General features: G+C 33.7%; 1 pseudogene; it reads left to right on the top strand.

Moving 5' to 3' along the window:
* Positions 1–2,367: 2,367 nt before the first annotated feature.
* Positions 2,368–5,643, top strand: LOC147381341 (homeobox-leucine zipper protein MERISTEM L1 pseudogene; annotated as a pseudogene).
* The last annotated feature ends 16,771 nt before the right edge of the window (positions 5,644–22,414 follow it).

The following is a 22,414-nucleotide window of genomic DNA, read 5'->3' on the forward strand; positions in this document are numbered from 1 at the left end:
GAAAAAATATGATCATAAAGCATAACTATCCAAAACAATCAAGATCAAGATTAAAGCATGCATATCAAAAATATATATCAATCAAGATCATGGCATGTTAGATAGGCAATCAATCAGGAATAATCAATCGAATCCTAGCACAATTATTTTGATGGTCCAATCAAAAAAATTATTTTGAATGACCTTAAAAAGTCGAGATTTCTATGAACATTGAATTGATGGTAGAACGATCATCATAAGGATTGATGTACCCCTTTTTTTTTTAAACAAATTGATTTTTTTTTTTTTTCACGTGGAGAGGTCCATAACAAATTACCTAAGAAACTTTGGGGTAAGAAATCGGCTAGCTTGACTAATTCAATAAGATTTCAAAATTTTGCTAAGGGTCATCAAATTAACGTGGTTCATCATGCAGTAATCCAATATCACAACCTTGTAGATTTTGATGGAAAAGTTTGGATCCGAAAATAGAAATCACAATACTCTTTTTTTTTTTTTTAGCTTTGATCCAAGGTTTTGGAAATGAACGGCTATGAAATCAAATTTAAAGTCAACATTTAAAATGAAAATTAATTTTTAAGAATTCCTTTGAAAAAATATATATAGATATTTATTTAAAATTCTCAGATTTCATTCACCACAAGCATGTGGTAATGGATCACTTTTTCGAATGCCATGTGGCAAGGTCAATGACCCTTAGTAAGGAAATGAACCTTGCTAAGCTAGTAAAACTAGCCACCCCCAAACAAATTATAAAACAAAACATTTTTTTTTTTTTTTATGTTGCTGCCAGCAACATTCACAATCCAACTCACATGTTTTGTTTTATATTGTTGCCACAGCCACAATGCCCATAACTCACAACTCACAATGTATGACTCTTGAGTCATGACTCATATTTCTATGCTTGCCACCGTGAGACACAATTACTTATTTTTAGTATTGTTAGCAGCAACCACTCACACTTGAGTTATCTTTTTACCTTTACTTTTAATCAACCAAAACAGCAAAAAATTTGTTTTCAAAGTGCTAAAGGGGCAACAAAGGAGAAGCCTCTCTCTTCTTCTTCTCTCTCTCTCTCTCTCCTTATCAAATAATTTATTAGATTTCTCTATAATTTCATCCATAGAAGAAGAAATCTGATGAATCTCAAACTCTGTACATGCTTCTGTAAAGCAACCAGCACGTGTGGGCTTGAGCTTTTGAAATGTACGTGCGCTACCAGCATCACAAGTGTGGCTGACCAACCAAATCACTTGTAGAGTTCAGGCTTCAATACCCCAACATAAGGCAAGTTCGGGGAAGAAAGATTCGTAAAAACTTTTCCAATCAAAACATCAAACACCAAAAACGATTCTGCGATTTGATCGAGCAAACCAAATACAAGCGAACACAGCAACAATGTTCGACCAAAATGGATCAATCTGGAACGTCTCTGTATTCGTTATAGGCATCAATGGATTTTTAACAAAAACAAAGATGTGTTCGATTCAAGCCCAACCGATTTAATAAAACACGAAGATGTCTGTTTTTTTTTTTCGATTTGAAACAACTCACCATCTTCTTCGACAGAAAACAAAAAACGGCTAAACTTGAATGGATCTTCAATCGACTGTCAATTGGAAACTTCGTAGCGCCTTATGGAAGAAAAATCGGTTTTTTATGCTAATTATATGCTGATCGAAATTGATTTCCATCGGCTAAACAGAGAGACCGAATCGGTCTCTGATGAAAAAACGATGAAACCAGGCGCAGACCCTTTTAAGAAGATGATGTGGGAAAAGGAAAACATTAATTTTACTTAAAACACACCACTTATACCAGGTCTGATGAAAATCGTAATTGGCATCAGGGGCAATAAAGGTTAAAAAAAAAAAAAAAAAAAAAAAAAAAAAACAACTCCTGGCCCGCAAGAGTATAAACTGTGAACGGCAAAATCTTTTCCAAAATCCCGAGACCCAAAATAGTCTTCCAATACCAGGGCACTGGGAACGACTCTAAAGGAATCAAAAGAGTAATTGACGTTTATATTCTCTCTGTGATTGGCAAAAACACCAAGATCGTCGCAACCAAAGGTTTTACAAACTTTGATTTATCGTACTCATTTGATAAAGATATTTCATAAAATTTAAAAAAGAAAAAACTACTATTTTGGCCGATGATGAAGATTCTAGGTCTTATTCAAACTTCGAGTTTTCAAAACATTAGATACACCTGAAGCCAAGTAAGTACAAAACCTATTTTCTTTTCTTGCATTAATCTTTCAACATTTTGTAAAAAGAGTCAAGGCGTTCCTACAAAGCACGGATTCGGGCAGCCCGACTCATCATCAATTTTTCAGCCTGACTCATCATCACGACTCACTAGACAAGACGCGAAGGCATCGAAGAAGGGACCGCAGGCAAGCCCCTCCTAAGATCACTCTCCGGGCCTACTGAGGTAGATAAAAAAACATTGATCATCGAACTTACAGTTGCAGCAATGGAAGAGTTTATAAGAATGACCTAACTAGGGAAACCCTTATGAGATGCGTGGCCTTAATAATGCTTATGAGATTCTAAGTGAAGATGAGTACATACAAACATTCCCGAGGGGAATTGGACCAAAACTATGTGGATTGAAATCAGAAGCTTCTCGAGAAACTGCCGTTGTTATCATGAATCACATTAACCTTGTTGAGATCCTTATGGATGTGAATCAGTGGTCCACCGTGTTTTCTGACATTGTTTCAAAAGCAACAACTCTTGAAGTCGTATCAATAGGCGTAGCAGAAAATTACAATGGAGCCCTCCAAGTGATAACAACAGAATTTCAAGTCCCTTCACCTCTTGTTCCGACTCGAGAGAGTTTCTTTGTAAGGTATTGTAAACAACATGCTGAGGGAATTTGGGTGGTGGTCGATGTTTCCTCGGATCATTTGCGTCCTAGCCGATATCGAGATGTCGAAAAGGGCCATCAGGTTGTTTAAATCCAAGAAATGTCAAATGGTTACTCCAAGGTTATATGGGTCGAACACGTAGAAGTGGATAATAAAGCAGTTCATAGTATATATAAAATACTGGTTAACTCCAGCCTTGGGTTTGGCGCAAAGCGTTGGGTTGCTACCTGAAAGCGCCCTCGATCCGCGGGGTGCGCGGATCCGTTTTGACCCTTGAGGTTTGGGAGTCGCCACCTAGTTATTACGGTCTAGGAACCGATCAATGACTCTAAATGGATAAAAACTAATCTAAAACCAAAAAAACTGAATTCGGGGATCAAGTTACGGGGTTGGAAGGTGTTAGGCACCAACCCCGCCCGGCCAAAGCCGGTCTCTACTAAATTCCCAAGTAAATTACATTGCTAAAACCTAGATAAGAAAATAAATAAAAAATAAAAGGTTTACCTTTCCGATGGCAAGGACTTGGTTCCCTCAGATCTGACAAAAAGAACTCCTTGTACCGTGCTCCCTTACTTCGTTCTGCTTCCGGATTTGACTTCGGATCTCCGAGGCAAGGTATCTCCTTGTTTTTGAATCTGAACTCTTCAATTTCGTTGCGGATTTAGGGGTGTTTTTAGAAGGCTTTTGGGTATTTTCTAAACTAAAATTGAAGGAGGGATGTTAGCTAAGGAGTTGGGGCTCCAAAACTAGGGTTTATGGGGGGCTAGGGGAGCTTCTAGACCACTTCTCTTAGGATTTATGATTTGATACGAAAATAGGGTGTGAGCACATCTATTTATAGATGTTTTTAGGGGTTGATTTGGATAGAGTTAGTATTTAATTAGAGATCTTTTAATTAGAGTTGTGTTTTAATTTGACTTGTTTTAGGTAGAATTATGTTTTAATTAGAATTGTTTTAGGTAGAATTATTTTTAAGTTAGAACTCTATTAGATAGAGTTATTAATCAATTATAATTCTATTATGACTTTTGGTCTTATTTGATTGACTTTTAATGTTTTGACTTTAGTCTTAATTGATTGACTTTTAATATCTTGACTTTAGTCTTGCTTATTAATTGACTTTAATTTTGACTTCAGTCTCACTTGATTGACTTTAATACCTTGACTTCAGTCTTGCTTGATTTACTTTTAATTTTTGGAGAACCCCCCTCTAAAATATCTTTAATTCTTTGGACCCCCAAATGGAGGGGTCCTTAAAGAAATATCCCACGAACCCTCAACAATTTTGCCTGAGAGTCCGATTAATCGATTTTTTAGGTTCAAAATTTTAAATTAATTTCATTAATGTTTAAATTTAATTATTTAATGTTTTATTTATTAATTTCGGAATTTTTTATCATGAAAATTGTGAAATTACCGTTTTGCCCCCGGAGAGGACTTTTCATGTTTTAAGTCGATTTTTAATGTTCTAGGATGTTTTAGAATCGGTTTTTCGTAAGGAATTCAATGGAAATATTAGTTTTTGTTATTTATGAAATTTTTTGTGTGAAATGGTGGTGAACTTTATGAGGGGCATTTTCGTAATTTTGTCAAATTCTGTTAAATTAGTGAAATGATTTATTTGGTTCCGATTTGTCATTTTATGTGTTCGAATGGATTTTTCTAAGCGTAACGTAGGCTCTAGGGTTGTTTTGAAGTTAGGGGTATTTGGTAATTTATTCAATTTTTAGTGATTTTTATCGTGAAGTTTCTTTTTGGCCTGCAAGATGATGGTTTCTATGTTTCTGGGTCGTATTTTCCTAGCGTAGCGTGGTTTCTAAGGTTTTGTCAATTCGAGATACCTCATCCGGATTTCTGAACACATCTGGTAACAAATAAAGCAATAGAAATAACATCCATCATTGGGAATCATTGCAATCGGTTTGACGAGTTGATTAATCAGGCGGATGCAAAAATGGGGTGTCTACACTACCCTAGATCGACAATGTGAACGCCTTGCAAGTGTTATGGCTAGTAACATGCCCGCTGTAGATGTTGGTATGATCACAAGTCAAGAAGGGCGAAAGAGTATGTTGAAGTTAGTTGAGAGAAGGGTGATGAGTTTTTGTTCTGGTGTAAGTGCTTCTACTGCTCACACATGGACAACATTATCGGGAAGTGGCGCTGAAGATGTAAGGGCCATGATTGGAAAAAGCATGGATGATCCCGGCAGGCCTCCTGGTATTGTGCTAAGTGCAGCTACTTCTTTCTGGCTTCCAGTCCCACCAAAGAGAGTTTTCAATTTCCTTCGCGATGAGAACTTTAAAAGTGAGTGGGACATTCTTTCTAATGGCGGTGCTGTTCAAGAAATGGCACATATTGCTAATGGTAGAGATCCTGGTAACTGTGCTTCTCTACTGCGAGTTAATACTCCAAATTCCAGTCAGAACAACATGTTGATATTACAAGAGAGTAGCACCGATGCAACGGGCTCTTTTGTAATCTATGCTCCTGTTGATATTGTTGCAATGAACGTGGTTCAAAATGGGGGAGACCCAGACTGTGTAGCACTCATTCCCCCCCCTGATTTTGCTATACTCCCCGATGGGCTAACAGTAAATAGAGGTAGAATTACTGAAGTTGGGTCTGGTGGATCCCTATGGACTATCGCATTCCAGATCTTGGTCAATTCGGTTCCAACTGCAAAACTCTCTCTTGGATTTGGGGCGACTGCTAACAACCTCAGTGATTGCACCATTGAAAGGATCAAAGGTATCAAGGGATAATGCATGAATTGAGAGGGTTAGCTTATGATAGAAACAGAGCAAGATCAACAAAAGAAGGCAATGAAGAGGAAATAATAAAAATAAATAAATAAATAAATAAATAAATAAATAAATAAATAAAAATCAAAAAAATCAAAAAAATCAAAAGAATTTCAAAACCTTTCGAGTTGCACTTAACTCCGATTTGTCAAAAACACGATCGAAGAAATAGTCGAATTTCAAAACTCATCAAATTTTCATCAAATCAAAGATCTCACACGAGCTCCGCGCCATCGAGATCAATGATTAATAAGGCAAAACTCTGTCAGACCCCGTGCTTGAGCAGCCATTTTCCACAAAAATCTTCAATACAATCGATAATTCGAGATCGTGTTTGTACCGAACTTTTCTGGCCCGTACAAATAGGGGTTTAGTCTATTCTTTACAGTTCTTTGCACGCAATTCCTGCAAAGAAGGGCAGCTGTAGACACCTCAATTTGAACGGGCCACTTCTCGAAAGGGCCCAAAAATATCGATGTTCTAAATAAATGGGCCAACGGGCCTTAAAGGCCCAAGTCATTGAAAAGTGACATTTTTACCAACCCGAGGCCCCTAAGACCTCTCAATGGTTTAGGAGACCTACCAAAAGGACTCGGCCTACCTTACGTCTTCCCAATATTCACCGCTCCGCTTCCAAAATAAAAAACGCCAAATTTTCGATAAATTTCACCAACGGGCCTAAAAAGCCCGATTCGCCAACACGTGGCATTTTTGACAAACTAATGATTGCAAAAATCTAAAAAAATTAAAAAATTAAAAATGTGAGACTTGGGATGCCTACCCCTCCTCTACTACCACCGCTCCACCTCCGAATCCGCAAAAAACCATAGGCCCACCTAAGGCCCATGAGCCCTCAACACTTTCCTAAATCGATTTCTCATCTTACCCTTAGCCTAAAATCAATCCCACATCACCTAAAATCTAAAACCAACCTATACCCTCAAAACCCATCCAAAATAACCCTCAACCAAACCCTAAAACCCAAAACCATTTCTAAAACCCAAGCCCCACACTACAAAGCCCACAAATCATTAACCATCCAATTCATTATCCAACCACAACCCTAACCCATAAACCACAACCCACATCAACCAATCACTCTTTTATCATCAAAAGATGACACATGTCATCACCCCATCTCACCTCCCTCACCCAACTACCTACCCCATTAATTTGCTTTAAATCCCATCTACCCACACATCAACCCATCACCTTTTCTCTCAAATCAAACACATCTACCCACACCCCTAACCTATACCTCCCCTAATCTACCCTCATTATTCCCTACAAAACCTATATCTACAACCTAAACCTACACCATCCTCTCAAGTCAAACACTCAACCTCTCCTATCAACCTATCCCAACCCTTCATTTCCACCCACTTTAACACATGGCATCATCTCCTTCACCCTCCCAAAATATCATCAACCACTTCTTTAAATCCTCCATTCTCTTAAATCAAATACCATTTAATCACAACCACCATCTTAAACTCACCTCACCAAACACTCCACCCAAATGGGTTGGGTAGGATTCAAACCATTTGGGTCAAAACTCACCCATTTAACCCCCTTCCCTAAATACCCTCCAATCTCCTCTAAATTACACTCACTTCTCTCTCAAACTCATAACCATTCTACCCTTTTTCTTCACTTCACCCCATTATATCCCTAAAATAACTCCTCAACATCTATAAATACCCTCCTCCTCTTCCCAAAAATGGCCCCGAACTTCTAATTACAAAACTTCTCCCCAACACTCTCTCTACTAACAACCATCACCAATTCTCACCAAGATTACCACTTCTCTCTCACTAATCATCCTCAAGTCTCATACAAAAAAAAGCACCTACTACACTCATCTCTCTTATCATCTCTTCTCTATTCCTTCAACCATACAAAAGTTGTATTTGCTTAAAATACTAAGGACTCAAGAAGACTCAAAGAAGAAGAAGAAAGAAGAATACAAGGTGGGTTCAAAGCAACCCCCCCTTTCTCTTCTACACCCTCTTCTATCACCCCTCTCCCTTTCATTATTTTTTAGGATGAATGGACCCCAAGGCTAAAGGTCTATAAGGGTCATTTCCATCAATGGAATGACCCTATGATCAAGCCGAAAATGAACCCCTATCTAGGGTACAAATGCACCCACGTGGCACATTATCTTTCACACTTTTTTTTAATAAAAAATGACCGAGTTAGTTGAGGTTACCACTCTTTAGTGGGGAGAAAAGGGTACCTAACACCTTCCCTTTTCTCCAACCGAGCCGCTTACCCCGGACCTTAAGGTTTGATCCGTACCTTATCCACGTGAGTCACTAAAATACCAAAATGTCACTTTTTCAAAAATGCACATCGGGTGACCATTCACACCCACTTACAATATGAATGGTGGCGACTCCAAATCATAGTAGATGTGGCCGTCGTAATGACGAAATCCCGTGTTTACAATACTCATCTTAAAATTCAGATCAAAAGGTGATCATAGTTGACCCAATGACAAATTATTCCCCTTAGTTGCACGAACGAACTTTTCATTAGAGGCAATGATGATAAAGTTATTAAAACATCAACAACTTATACAACAACAACAACAACATGCCAACCAAACACAATTTCAGACCAACCAAGTGAATACACAAACAATATCTAACCTTGAGGTTCAATTAGGTCAATTAGCCATGTCTGTTGGAGAGAAGAATAAGAGGCAGTTCCCCAATTAGACAGTTTCAAATCCAAGAGGTCGTGTTCAAAATGTTCTAAAGGGACAAGAGAAAATAAGAAGTTAATTAGGTCCGTTTAATGATTCTGCTCACACATTCTGTTCTGGAAAGCTTGTGAACAACCATATTCATGCCCCTAATGAGGAGTAAGAGTCTCCAAACAATGTGGATGACTCTAACTCTAGAAAGCCTATGATAGAAGATGATGACTAAAAAAAAGAAAATCCTCCACCACATGAGCCACAAAAATCCATTCCCAAATCCCCATTTCCACCTAGGCTAACAAACAATAGGGAAGTGGAAGCAATTAGAAAGGATCTTAGAAGTTTTTAAGAATGTTCAAATCAATATCCCCTTATTAGATGTGATCAGACAAATCCCTTCTTATGAAAAATTTCTCAAAAACTTGTGTAAAGAGTGGCTGTGATAACAACCCAATCATCTTATTTGATTCAATAGACAATGAAGACAAAATTCAAAGATCTTAGATGTCCAACAATTTTTGTGCACATAGGGGACATAATGATTGAGAAATGTTTGTTAGACCTAGGGACTAGTGTAAACCTTTTACCATTTTCTATTTATAAAAAATTAGATTTAGGAGAACTCTAACCCACTGATATAATATTGAGTTTGACAGATAGACCGGTAAATGTGCCTAAGAGAATTATGGAGGATGTCGTAATCAAAGTAAATGACTTTTACTTTCTAGTCGACTTTGTAGTTCTCAACACTAAACCTGTCGTTAAAGCTAATCGTCATGTTCTCGTCATCCTAGGCAGATTATCTTTGACAACTTCTAATGCTGTTATTTGATGTCAAAATGGAATAATGACCTTAGTCTTTGGAGACATAGAAGTGAACTTGAATGTCTCCCATAACAAATGTTAATCCACCAATAGAAGATGTTAACATGATGACTTAGTCAACATACATTTTAAGAATCAGAGAATGCTGACCCATTGAAAGAGTACTTGGGCCAATTTAGCCTAGATTTTGATGTAGATAAATCCATCAAGGAGGTCAACTTTCTATTTGAATCTATCCTTGAGATGGATCAACAAAAATGGCAACAAGAAGTCGAGAGTCTCCCTACTCCCCAAATTTCTCCATCACTTAGGGGAACTCCAAAATTAGAGTTGAAATAGTTGCTAGATACCCTGAAATATATGTTCTTAGGAGGGACACAGACCTTTCTAGTTATTATCTCACCGAACCTAAAAGAATTTCAAAAGAAGCAATTACTAGATGTTCTGCGAGAACATCATAAAACTATAGGTTGGACCATAGCTAACATCAAAAGTATCAATCCTTTTGTGGTTATGCACCACATTTACCTCGAAGATAATTCTAAACCATCGAGAAAATCACAAAGGAAGCTGAACCCGCTTTTGCATTTCATTAATAATAGCTTCCATTTTCACCTTCACTTACAACTATAGAGCCACATTTTTTTTCTTAACAAATCACATCATAATTTTCCTCTTAGATCTTCCTGTCTTCTTTTGTCCCATTCATACACACTTACATCAACCATTGGAAGCAGCCTCCACATGGCTTTTCCTTCTTTCTTAGACTACCCTAATGTACTTACCATCCATCTTTCTTTTTACTCACAATTGACATTTGAACTTCATTAAAAGGGCATCGACGCTTGGCACAATCATATTTAGGCATTGATGCCATTCTAAAGGAAACACAACAACTGAACCGATTGAAGTAATCATTAGGTGGGTTTTGTTCATTTTAAATTTAATAATTTTATTCTCACCCTTATCTGCTTAATTGGTTCTTTTGTAGGATAACAGAAATTAAGTTAGAATCATGATTGATTGACATACATAAAATAACGATTGGAGAAAATCGTTGTATCATCCGACATTTTTTTTTTCATTATTTTCAATCTTTGAAAAAAAATGAAAAAAGATGGTGCACCAATCTGATTTTGGAGTTGCCATGGTCGGCTCATTATGTTATTCCATTATTAACTTTTTATAGAGTACAACCATGGTATCCCCAACTCGAACTTCAATCAAGTATTGACTAATCTCATATTGATGAGCTCATAGGAAAATTATTTTGATCCAATCTTGAGGTATCTTCTAAAAAATTGAGACGTTCAATGATTTTTCATAAAAGATAATTGAATCAAATTAAATTGATTTTCTTTCCAACAATGAGTTAACTCACTATTTTTCAAGTTTTGACTTGATTCAATTGGATTTTTTTTCCAAAAAAAAAACACAAAAGGTCTTGGATTAACTTACTAATATTTGGGATCTTTGACTCGGTCCAACTTCAAATTTTTCTAAGGACTGAGTTAACTCATTAATGTTTTTTGAAGAATTGATTCACATTTTATTAACTATTAAATCAATGGTGAGTTAAGTCACTAACTTTTGGTGGATATTGGATTGATTAAATTGGAATTTACTTCATGGGGGTATTGTGAGTTAATCTATTAATTTGTGTATGTGAACATAATGGGAATTAAGATTGATTTATTTCAAGCTCATTGGTTTTGTGAACATATGGCACTAAATTTTTTTTTTCACAATATTTGACCAACGGAATTAACCATTTTTAGAGAAGATGCGCATTATCTCACCACGTGAGTATTAACACATTGGATGTGGATTAGGCTTTTTAAAGTCATTTCCTTTTATGTGAAGTTCGAGGAAGCTATATGATCTCTTTGTGGAATTAAGGATTTCAATTGCTAATCTAGCATGAAATGATCAAGATGATTCATTCCCAATCCTTGAAACTTGACCTTGACTTAAGTCTTCTTAATTTTGACTTAAGGACCATAAACCATAGACCATAGATTGACTGTAGTCTTTACTCGTTGACTTTAGGATGATTTTGGATCGTAGTAGAGATCGATCACCTTGATCAGACGGATTCGGTGTCTAACACCTTCCAAAATCAGTAATTCGACCCCTTTCCCATTTATCTTAGTCATGGATTGACCCGATTCCTATTCGAAGTCAATTTTGGGTTCCTAGACTTAAATTAAGTGGCGACTCCCCAATCCCTCAGAAAATCCCCCAATTTCAAATTATCTTCATACTTTTTTAGTTTCATAAGAAGTGTCGAGACACTTTCATTAGGATTTATGTTTTCTTGTACTTAATTTTGAAATTTTTTCGGGTACTATGCCTGTTATAACTTTTGATCTTTTTCGATTAAGTTGTAACAAAATTTTGGAATTTAATGCCAAATTTGATCTCAGTGTGACTTGACCATTTTCTATTTTTCTTTCTTGCATGACATATTTAAACAATATCTAATTTAGGTTGGGCGTATGGGGGTCAATTTTAGTTTCGTTGCATAGTATTTTGATTAATTAGATTCATCTTAAAAAGGAAAAAAAGTTAATTAAAAAAAAAAGAAAAAATATATTTTCGACAAGATCTGAGTATACACTTTTAACATTTGAATTTCAATGACCAGTCTCATGTTTTAAAAATTCTGATGTTCAGTCCTTTTTAGTATTCCTCGTTAGAAAATTATAGAAAAATATTACTTTTAAAAAATGAACATCATTTATAATTGAGTCATTAGAAATTGAAGCTTAACTGAATAACTGTTGACCTTCTTATATGTTTAGAGTATTAGGGAAAATCAAATTTAGTGACATTTAACTTCATTGTCTTTGGTTTGTTTGTTAGAAGAAAAATAGAATTGAAAATTATTGTATCTTGGACAGTAACCATATGATCAGAGTGGGTACCTTGAAAATGACTACCTATTTTTAAAAGTGAAAAAAAAATAACAATAAAAAAAAATTGTGTCAGTGAAGAAAACAAAAGGTAGAAGAAAGTTCTAAAAAATTAAAACTAAAAGAAGTGCAAATAAGCCTAATGAGACTAAATGAGAATATTTCAATAAAGTGAAAGTAGTCAATGGTAAAAATGTAAGTAAATTGGAATATCACATAGAAGGTCCTTTAGAGGTATTAAAGTGAACATCCATACCTCTCATTATTCTAGACAAGATGCTTAGTTTGGAATTCAAACTTAGGTTGATCACTTTGGGTGGGTAGGAGCTAAACCTTATTCTAAGAAACTGACATTTTTGATTTTTCAGTTAGAAAAATTGCATATGTACTCAGGGTTAATTAAACTCTACAATTTTTTAAACGAGGAATAATGATTAAGACTCTTATCAAGTATAATAACCTTTGACTAATTTATGAATTTGTTTTTATGTTTTCATTATATACCTAGATCTTGATCATAATATTTATGAAAATGTTTGACTTTTGTAGGTAATTTCAGTACGAACGCTCATGAGTCAAACTCATCCATTAGGGGCAACCTAAGGGCTTAAAGACTCGCTACATTCGTTAAATACAGTTGAGTAGCCTATAGAAGTGGTTTGTATTTTATTTTTTGCTTAGGACTAGTCAAAACTAGGTTTGGGGATTTGATCAGGGTTTAGAAAGTCGTTTCTAAGACTTGATTTATAAAGACTTTAATGAGGCCTATTTGATAATTCTCCTAAATTGATGTAATGTATTGCATTATCCTTATTTATTGATTATTTTGTGTTTATTGTGATTTGAGCCTAATTTTGATTATTTATCTGTGATAAATCAGAGATACAAGAGGCAAATGAACAGTTCAAGAAAGTTTCGTGTTTCTACTACACTTCAGAGTCCACAACCAAGTTCCAACTCATATTACAGGCCATTCTGACCCACATTCACCTCGACGCGATAAAGGATCCATGTGATGCAGTAAAGGCATTAATTCACTTGATGGCACAACACTGACTTGTTTGTTATGCAAAGAATCATGCAACCAATTAGGGCTTGTTACTAGGAAATATTACGAGGATTTTGGAGATTAGAATAACCCTTATTATTTTTATAAATAGAGATCAAATCAAAGTCAGATCATATATCATCTTAGCTTAGTTTTAGTTTCTTTATTTTTCTTTGTAAATTTTAGTTTTCTTTTCAAGCTATGTAATAAGAATAAACAATAGCTATTTTTGATCAATATCAATAAAAGAAGAACTTTTCTTTTCCCTTCTATCTTATTCTCTCTTTATCTTTTTTTTTTTTCTTTTTTTCTTGTGATGATTCGTGGCTAGATCCTCTATTAGAGAGGTCAAGGAAGCCATGAAAAAGATAATCTTATTCAATTGATTTGTTTTAGGTTTGTGCTTCAATGTTTACATGTGATAATATTTTGGTAGATGATCATTAAATCTAACTCAGGGTTTCCTTTGTCTTATGTTTTTATTATTCTTGCGATGATTTGTAGCTAGACCCTCTATTAGAGAGGTCAAGGAAGCCATGAAAAATATAATCTTATTCAATTGATTTGTTTTAAGTTTGTGCTTCAATGTTTACATGTGATAATGTTTTGGTAGCTGATCATTAAATCTAACTCAGGGTTTCCTTTGTTTTAATGATTTAGACTTAGATTAGACCCAGCTAAATCATGCTTTATTAAGATTAATCATAGGTAGCTTTGATGATTTTATCTTTCTAAAGATTAATCATAGATTTCAAAATATTATTTGTGCTTAGAAAGATTAATCTTCCGATCCAACTTGGTTGGATAGAGATAAAAACCAAAACCAAACAATCTGATAAAATTGATTGTTCTTGATGGATTCGACTGATCTAACTCTTTTTACATTGTTAACCCTATCTTTTGTTATTCTTATTATTTTCAATTGGTTTGATCATTCTAAATCAATTTTAATTTGTTATTTTACTCCTGATTGTTTTAAGTTAGAATTTGAATCAAAGTTATCTCTTTGGATTGACTCTTACTTGCCAAGATTTATTTTTTATTTTTTATGTGCTTGTGTATTCAATATTCTACGATGAACAATAACTACCAGACTTCTAATCTATATTGCATGCTATGACAATTAATTTTAGAACCTATTTCATTTTATGAAAAAGAGAGCAAATCCTTGTAGATTACAAGTCGACATTTTATTTATTTTTCTTGTTTTGCACTAATGTAAAAGAACAAAAAAGTAGAAGATTTGAACTTCAAAAGAAAAAGAATTAAAACAACATCCAAGGAAGGTATTTTTAATTTGATTTTCCAAGATTAAGAATGCAACTTTTATTTTTAATTTTTTAGGATATGATTATGTCAATGTATATCAAGCATATGTCTTAAGTTATGGAGTGTAATCAATACTATGTGATCTGCAACTGGTCAATTTCTTATAAAGAAAATGACAACGCTTCATTATTACTTGTTTTATTATATATAAACTAGAGAAGAGATACAAAAAAAAAAAGCCTATTTTGAAGCTTCTTAACCCTATCAAAAGTGGTTTACAAGTTGAAGCTTCATGAACCGTCAATTTTTATGGTTAACTTGTAAACTAATTTTGATGGGGTTTAAGATCTCGAAATGAGCTGATTTTTTGTGAGTATGATCTCTACATAGTGACAAGATGATCCACACAAGCCCTAACCGCCCTAACCCATTGTTTGCCTAGACATTTTTTTTTTCTAGATAAGAATAATCTTTTAGTTTTAAAAATAAAAAATTAATTAATGTAGATTTGTGTAAACAATACTCATACGTTTCTCATTATAGTAAAGAAAGATAATTTTGAATATATTTATAGATTTATTGAATGGTACCTTTGTTATTTAAAAATATTAATAATTGTAGAATTGAATCAAATAATATTCACCCTTTTGACTTGCTTTTAGAATAGAAAAAATATTATTTTATTTTATATATTATCAATAGATTATTTTAAATATATTAATATCAATCTATCAATATATTTCTTTGTAATTTAAAGAATATTAATTAATTTAGATTTATATCAATAGTGCTTATCCTTTTCTCATTACGATAGTAGAAAAACAATGGCCATAATTATGATATTAAGTAACAATATTATGTAAAAATTTTCTTAAAAAAAAAGAAGATATTTTTCATACTTAAATAAGAGTAGTTTGTTTGTCTTATTTTGAAAACTATGACTATTTATTTAGGAAATATATTTTGTAAATTATGACCAGGGACGAACCCAAATAATTTTATTTGGGGGTGGGGGGGACTAAGATTATGAAAATGAAGTTAGAAAATTATAAATAATAAATGAATTTTAGAAAATCGAATTCTATAAAAATGAGAAAAAATGGTTTATTGGCTTCTTGGAACTCAAACTTTCAAGAATGATTTATTGGCTCCTTGGTAAGATTTGTTTAGTAACAAACTTGATAAAGAAAAGAAGTTTTATTATTAGAGTTGCAACTAATATGTTGGTCGATAAATCTTTCTAAAAAAAAATTTGTGAGGGCACACATCTGCATTTCAATTTGTATGTGGAAAGAGTTTTCTTATCCCAAAATTTTATATATAAATTTTTTTTTGGGCTGGGATAGGAATCAACCCACGCCCAATCCTAACTTTACAAACACCAACCTACCCCCAGGCATGAAATGTTCAGCTTGTGCCCAACAAAAGTCGAGTTGTTCATGTTGGAAAAATCTATAGAAATTTGAAGATTTCTGTGACGAAGTGGGTCAATTTGATTTATAATTTAAGTGGGATCCACATTTATTTAAGACGAGACTACTTGAAAACTTATTATCTTTGAAAAGAATAATTTCATTTATTAAGTTGTTAAAAATCTCTTTTGGATGAATGAGAAATCGGTTCCAAACAACCCCTAATAGCCATGGTTTGTTAGTATGTGGTTTGTAGAACTATTAAGTTTATTAGTGAAACTCTTTAGTCCCACATCGGATAGGAGTAAGAAATTTGTATAGTTCTTATATATAACTTCTCACATCACTCAAGCGAATATGAGAGAGAGACTTGGGTAAGTCTACGCACGGGTAAGGGGCCTATGGGCTCAAGAAATATTTAAACCATTTGTCCAAAAAATCCTTAATGCGTGTGTATGGACACGATGCTCGCTCAGGGGGGGATTGTGTAAATTTTGACAATTTGGATTCACGTGGGCATGAGCGTCAGGCATGGGCTTAATCCGAATCTTATTTTCTAATTTTCTTTTGAAAGGATGCACCCCTTAAATCCTATCTCATTCTCTATGGTGTTTGTTCGTTTAGAAATGTTGTCTTCACAAAGACACCTCTCTTGGGTTGTGGGTTGTCTCTTAAGAGACATCTTACCTTTTTCAAGAGACACCATGTCTCTTAGAAATCTTGTATTTTTCAAGAGACACTATGTCTCTTCTTTTTTTTTATAAATAAGTCATTTCAACCTTGGTTGCTATTCATTTGATTTTCTTTTTTCTCCTATTTTACTTGCATTATGAATTTCTCGTCTGTATTATTTGAAAGTACAAACTTAGCGTTCTGTTCATTAGATGTGTAGATTAAAGTGCTGCCTCTGCATGTATGATTGTTGTATCTTGGGTGATAATTATTCATAAATCCATGAGTACCAAATTACGGGAATAAAATTGTCTTAAGGACATTGTGTTCAACACAAGTCTCGATCAATCTTTCATTTGTTTGATTTGAATTTCTAACTACTTATGATTTTACTTATTTTGAATCATTTCTCGCTGATTATTTTGTGAAAATAGATTCTCGGGTGTCTTATCTACCAATTAATAGTTCATTCCTTATAGAGAGATGCTGGAGCAACATTGAAATTGACATCGTTTCACACATTGGTGTGCAGAGAACTATATATGCTTCCCACTCATATCTCAATGAAAAACATCTATGAATTTGTACACACACCCACGTCAACAATGTTTGAAACGTTGTCAATTGCAATGTTACTTCAACATTTTCCATATATTTATTGTTATTTCGAGCGAGAGTACTAAGAACGTTTATTACATTATCCATGGCAAGACCCACCATTAAATATCTCATCCAACTGTTTTCATTACAATAGTAGCCCTCAAGTACATGATCTACACTCTTGGAGATATTGAGTCCCTATCAACTTTTAAAATCGATCCATATGTCACTTTCGAGGGAGCCATAATAGAATAATAAATAAATCCTAGATTTTCTTTAGAGTTTTTATTTTAAATATGGTGAAAGGGCCTAAAATATGGCCAATTGGAAGAAAATATACTCTTAAACGTTGGTAGTTGGATATAGCTGTATGTTGGTTATTTTTTCAGTTCAATAATCTGCTTTTTGCCCTTTAGAGGTTAAAAATCATGAAATAAAACCATCAGTTCATTAAATGTTATGTTTGATTAATTTAAACCATCAAGTTGGTATTATGTTATTAAGTTATTGGAGAGTTAGGGGTATCTTTCAACTCATTTCAACATGGAATACATTAAGCTAACAAACTTTATTTAGATTTACATATTCTGCTACTATAAGATCTTTTTCTATTAATTCAATCAATGATAAATATCATTGTTGTACATCGTGTTATCTACTTAGAGTTTCAACTTACACCAAAACACTTCTTCTCACTATTGTAATGATCATTGTTTTGAAAAATAATTCCTAGACTATCTTAAATCGACTCAGTAGATCCAAATAAAAACATCATGGTTAGCACATATCTTCACTGCACACATAACAAGAAAAACATTCAATGTTTTATTTGGGACTTGAAAAATGAGTACAAATAAGGCATCTCAGAGTGTCCAACCTATTAAATCCAAACACGTAACACTACGAAAAAAAGCATCTCATGATCAAAATGATCTCATTCGTAATATGAACTTTTGATGTAGGCAATGAATATATTGTATAACTTTTTAAAATAAATGGTTTATGATAATAAAGGACTCCCTTTATTTATTTATTTTAGATTGGTAAGCATGTTTTTACTCTTTAATGAGTTTAGTAACTTAGCGTTGGCAGGATTTGAATCCAGGTCTCTAATATCATCATCTAAGGATTTTAACCAACTAAGCTAGTTGGCACTTGCAATATTAAAGGATTTCTCTTGTTAAGTGTAGCGACCAGATCCTTGAGATGGAATTAATTGCCATGTGGTACGGAGTTTCCAACCATTCATTGAGTAAATTAGGTGTATATTGAGATGGAATTGCTTGTCACGTGATACAGAGTTTCTACCATTCATTGAGTAAATTAGGTGTATATTGAGATGGAATTGATAGCCACGTGATATAGAGTTGCCACCATTCATTGAGTAAACTGGGTGTATATGGTTACTGTAGAAATATGAATTTATTGAGAATTCTTGAATGAATATTACAAAAGCCTCAATAAGATATTTATAGACATTACATCAACTAAGATATATGAAAACTACCTAATATAAATATTCTAGAATATCCCAATTGATATATTCTAAATATCAATATATATTCTAGAATATCCTTTTCATCACAACCTTCCATTAGTGATGAGATACACTAACAATGATACAGTGTATCTCATGCATCTTATTCTCTAACAGTTATGTACCCGATTTAATTTGATTTTAAAACTAATTCTTTTTAGCTAGTTGACTCTAGGGAATAATCTATGAATCAAAGATTTAGGTTCGGAAGTTCAATTGTGGCTCGGAGAAGGTGTTAGGCCCCCGAATCACCTGTTTACACGGTTACGTACTTAACTTCACTTAATTTTTCGACTCCCATCTTTTATTTTTATATATTAGATTTCGATATTTACATCTTATGTACAGTGAATCAAATTGGATTTAGATGAACCATTGGTATTTGATCAACTTGTGGTTCAAGGATTCCACCGCATGCTCTAGCACTGCTTTTCTCACTAGCTCATTGGATAATCGAAATCCATGATTTAACTAAATCTAACTCAATTGGATGTGTGTGCAAGTGTCGTTCTTAAACTTATTGAAATTTTGCAAGGTGAGGTAAATTAATTTGTGATTAAATAAATTTTGATTTTTCGTGCAATCATTAGACCCACCTTCAACTATAAATTTGGAATGAGTTAACTCAGCTTTGTAGAAAAATTGATTATCTTCCAAACCTATTAAAATAAATTTTTTTTAAAAACCAATCCTTAAATCACATTTTGTAATAACAAAACCATCATGGAAAAATAATATAATTTTTTTATACCGAAATTTGTTCAAAAAATCCAATTTTTACGGTACCCCCCCCCCCTCTTTTGTGGCATTAAAATAGTCAAAAATTCCAAAATTTCTTAAGCATTCCAAAACCAAATTCTGTAAAAATCAATTTTTTAGTATTAGAATAGTCCTAAAAAATGACTTTTACCGTTCTAAATCTATTCCACCCAAAAAACAAATTTTTGGACCACCAACACTAATAAATCTGATTTGCAATACAAAATGCCTAAAAAAAATACAGATTTTTAACCCGAGAAGTTTTGATTCATTAGCCACGTGAGTAAAAGACAAAAGGAGAAGAATTGGATCCTAAAGACAATTTGCAAGTCAACTCGGTACTCTGTGTCACTAAAAAAATCCATTGTTTGAAGGTTTAAAACAAACATTGAGCCAAGTCAATAACAACACCTTCACCTCAAGCAAAGAAAATCCCGACATCATTAAATCTAAGGAACCTAAATTGTTAAAAAATTATGAAATATTCAAAACATCTCAGCACATTGAGTCATGAAACTTGAAGTCTCCTATTTAAATTTGTGTGTTGAATGAACCCATTATTTAAAAAAAAAAAAATCTGAATTTCATTCATACTCAGGATTGATATATGACATATTGGAAAAACTAAGTTTTAAACCTAGAGTTGAGAAGATATAGTTGAACATTATTGAATGATTGAAATGGGCATTAGAACATGAAATATAAAGATATGCGACTAATCACCAACTCAAAGATATGCATGAAAGACCAAGATTCGACAAATGGCCGAAAAGTGTCAAACCATAAAAATTCGATCGGTCATAGAAAGAAAAATATGTATGATATGATAGTTAAGTTACACTAAAAGGAAAGGGTTAAGTAACCTAGTTACACCAAGTCCTTGTGAGTTCAGTCTATCTATACTAAGTATTGATTAAGTCCAAAAGACATCGACATTAGGTATTCAGAATTTCACCTTGTATGAGTAACGCTCCCTTCTCTTTTTACTATGAATCTATGGGGGATTATTGTAAAATTTATAATTTTTTATTTTGAGGATAAGGTTCGAACTGTAGATCTTTTGAGTGTTTCTTGTAAAGAGTAAAAATTTCCTTATTTGGTGAAACATAAACTAAAAAGAGTTTTTGTAATACCCCAAAATTTTAACTTGTATCTCGAGAAAACTTGAAAATGAAATTGCGGGAAAATTCTAAAGAAAAAGTTAGATTAAAGTACTCGAATATTGTTATATTCATTTTTAATAAAAATTGACTTCGCCATTGAATTTAAAAAGATAGAAATATATATATTGGCTTGTATGCATGTCTGAATTTGAATTCGGATGAAAAAGTTAGAAAATCATCGAATTTCGTGTTGAGTGGGACCCAAAATAGCAAAATTTTGTTAGAGCGAGAATCATAAAAATTCAACCACATCGTTAGGTCCGCAACAAAAAAAATATTCTAAATGAAATATTCATTCGCCATTTTCTGAATCCAAATAGTCAGGTTACCGCTGAAAAATAAAAACAAGTGGAAAAAAAATTACAAAAACTAACTTAGCTCTTTTATATATAAAAGAGAGTTAGACACTCTTTCATTTACTTCTCTTCTTCTCCAAAGAACCAAACATCAGTCCTTTCTCAATCCTAGGGTTTCAACCCATTCCCTTCCAAATCCATCGCGATCAAGCCCGTATTGATCATCGACGAAGAAGGAAAAATCATCGACATTAACAAACTCCACGTTCTCACCCTATTAAACCCTCATTTTTGCTTCTTTCTCTTGACCTCTTACCAAAAATAGCAAGAGGGTTTGAATCTACCCACTTGGAGGCCCATCCAACGTCGAAGAGGAGTCGTCCACCATCATTGAAAGATGAAGGACACCTTCATCAAGGGTATCATGAACAACTCGTTCGTTTTGCACCCAAGTCAGTCCAAACTTGTCTCTCGTACTGCCAAACCTTGATCCTTTGTGCTAGCTCATCACATTTTACGTCTACAAACCATGTGGGGAACTTTCGATTCTTAGTGGTAACCTTTAGATTTCGAAATGTGCATTTAGGTTTTAAGAAAACTTTTTGCTTGTTTCAAATCGTTGAAATCTTTGCTTGATTTGCAATTCATGTTAGAAATATAGATTTGATGTGTTTTATCATGTTTTAACATTAAAATTTATGGGTGGGTCGGATGGTTCGAAGAACGGAAGAAAATTTTGAAAAACCCAACTTCGAAAAATTGTTCAATGCTGTCAGCAGGAGCTGTCGGTCCCACCGACACCTGTCGAAGGCCATTCTATTGATGCCACCGACAGAACCATGCTTCTACTATCGACAACCACCGACAAAACTGTTTTCAAAACAACTTATGACTTTTGGGTTATATTCTATTTACTTTAAGTTCTTTAATGAAATTAAGGTTTTACCCCCCATTTCAGAACAATGGGAATGGTTTTAAGATCCAAATCTCAAATGATCAAAATTCGAATTTTGGTTTCAAGAACAAAACGTAAATTTTGACGTTTTGGATAAATTTTCAAAAGTTAATATCTTTCATATTACTTTAAATTAGACTATAAAAATTATATGGTGTCGAATCTCGTACTCAAAGCTTTCATTTTCAAAAATCCATTTTCAATTTCGAGAACTCTGAAAATTTGAGTTTCCAACACTTAGCTAATTTTCACCTGCTTTTCCAATTTTGACAGTTTGCTTTCACATACCCATTGAGATCCCGTTTTATAAAAACTTGATAAATTTTCAATTAAATGATTAAAGTGAAGTTGAAAGCTTGAAAAAAAAAGTTTTACTTTGAAAAGTTGAGAAATGAAAACATCGAAAAATGGGAAGGGGATGAAACGGTAAAATGTCTAAATCACACCTGAAGGGTGATGTCTACATTTTACATTGTATGTTGTATGTGTTGGTGTGAGTTGTAAATTAAGAAACATTGGTGTGAGCTGTAAATTAAGAAACAAATCAGAAAGATTATAGGAATCAGAGAGATTA

Source organism: Akebia trifoliata, unplaced genomic scaffold (assembly GCF_017979445.1).
Source record: "Akebia trifoliata isolate Shusen 1 unplaced genomic scaffold, ASM1797944v1 Contig00558, whole genome shotgun sequence".
In the NCBI taxonomy this organism is placed as follows: domain Eukaryota; kingdom Viridiplantae; phylum Streptophyta; class Magnoliopsida; order Ranunculales; family Lardizabalaceae; genus Akebia; species Akebia trifoliata.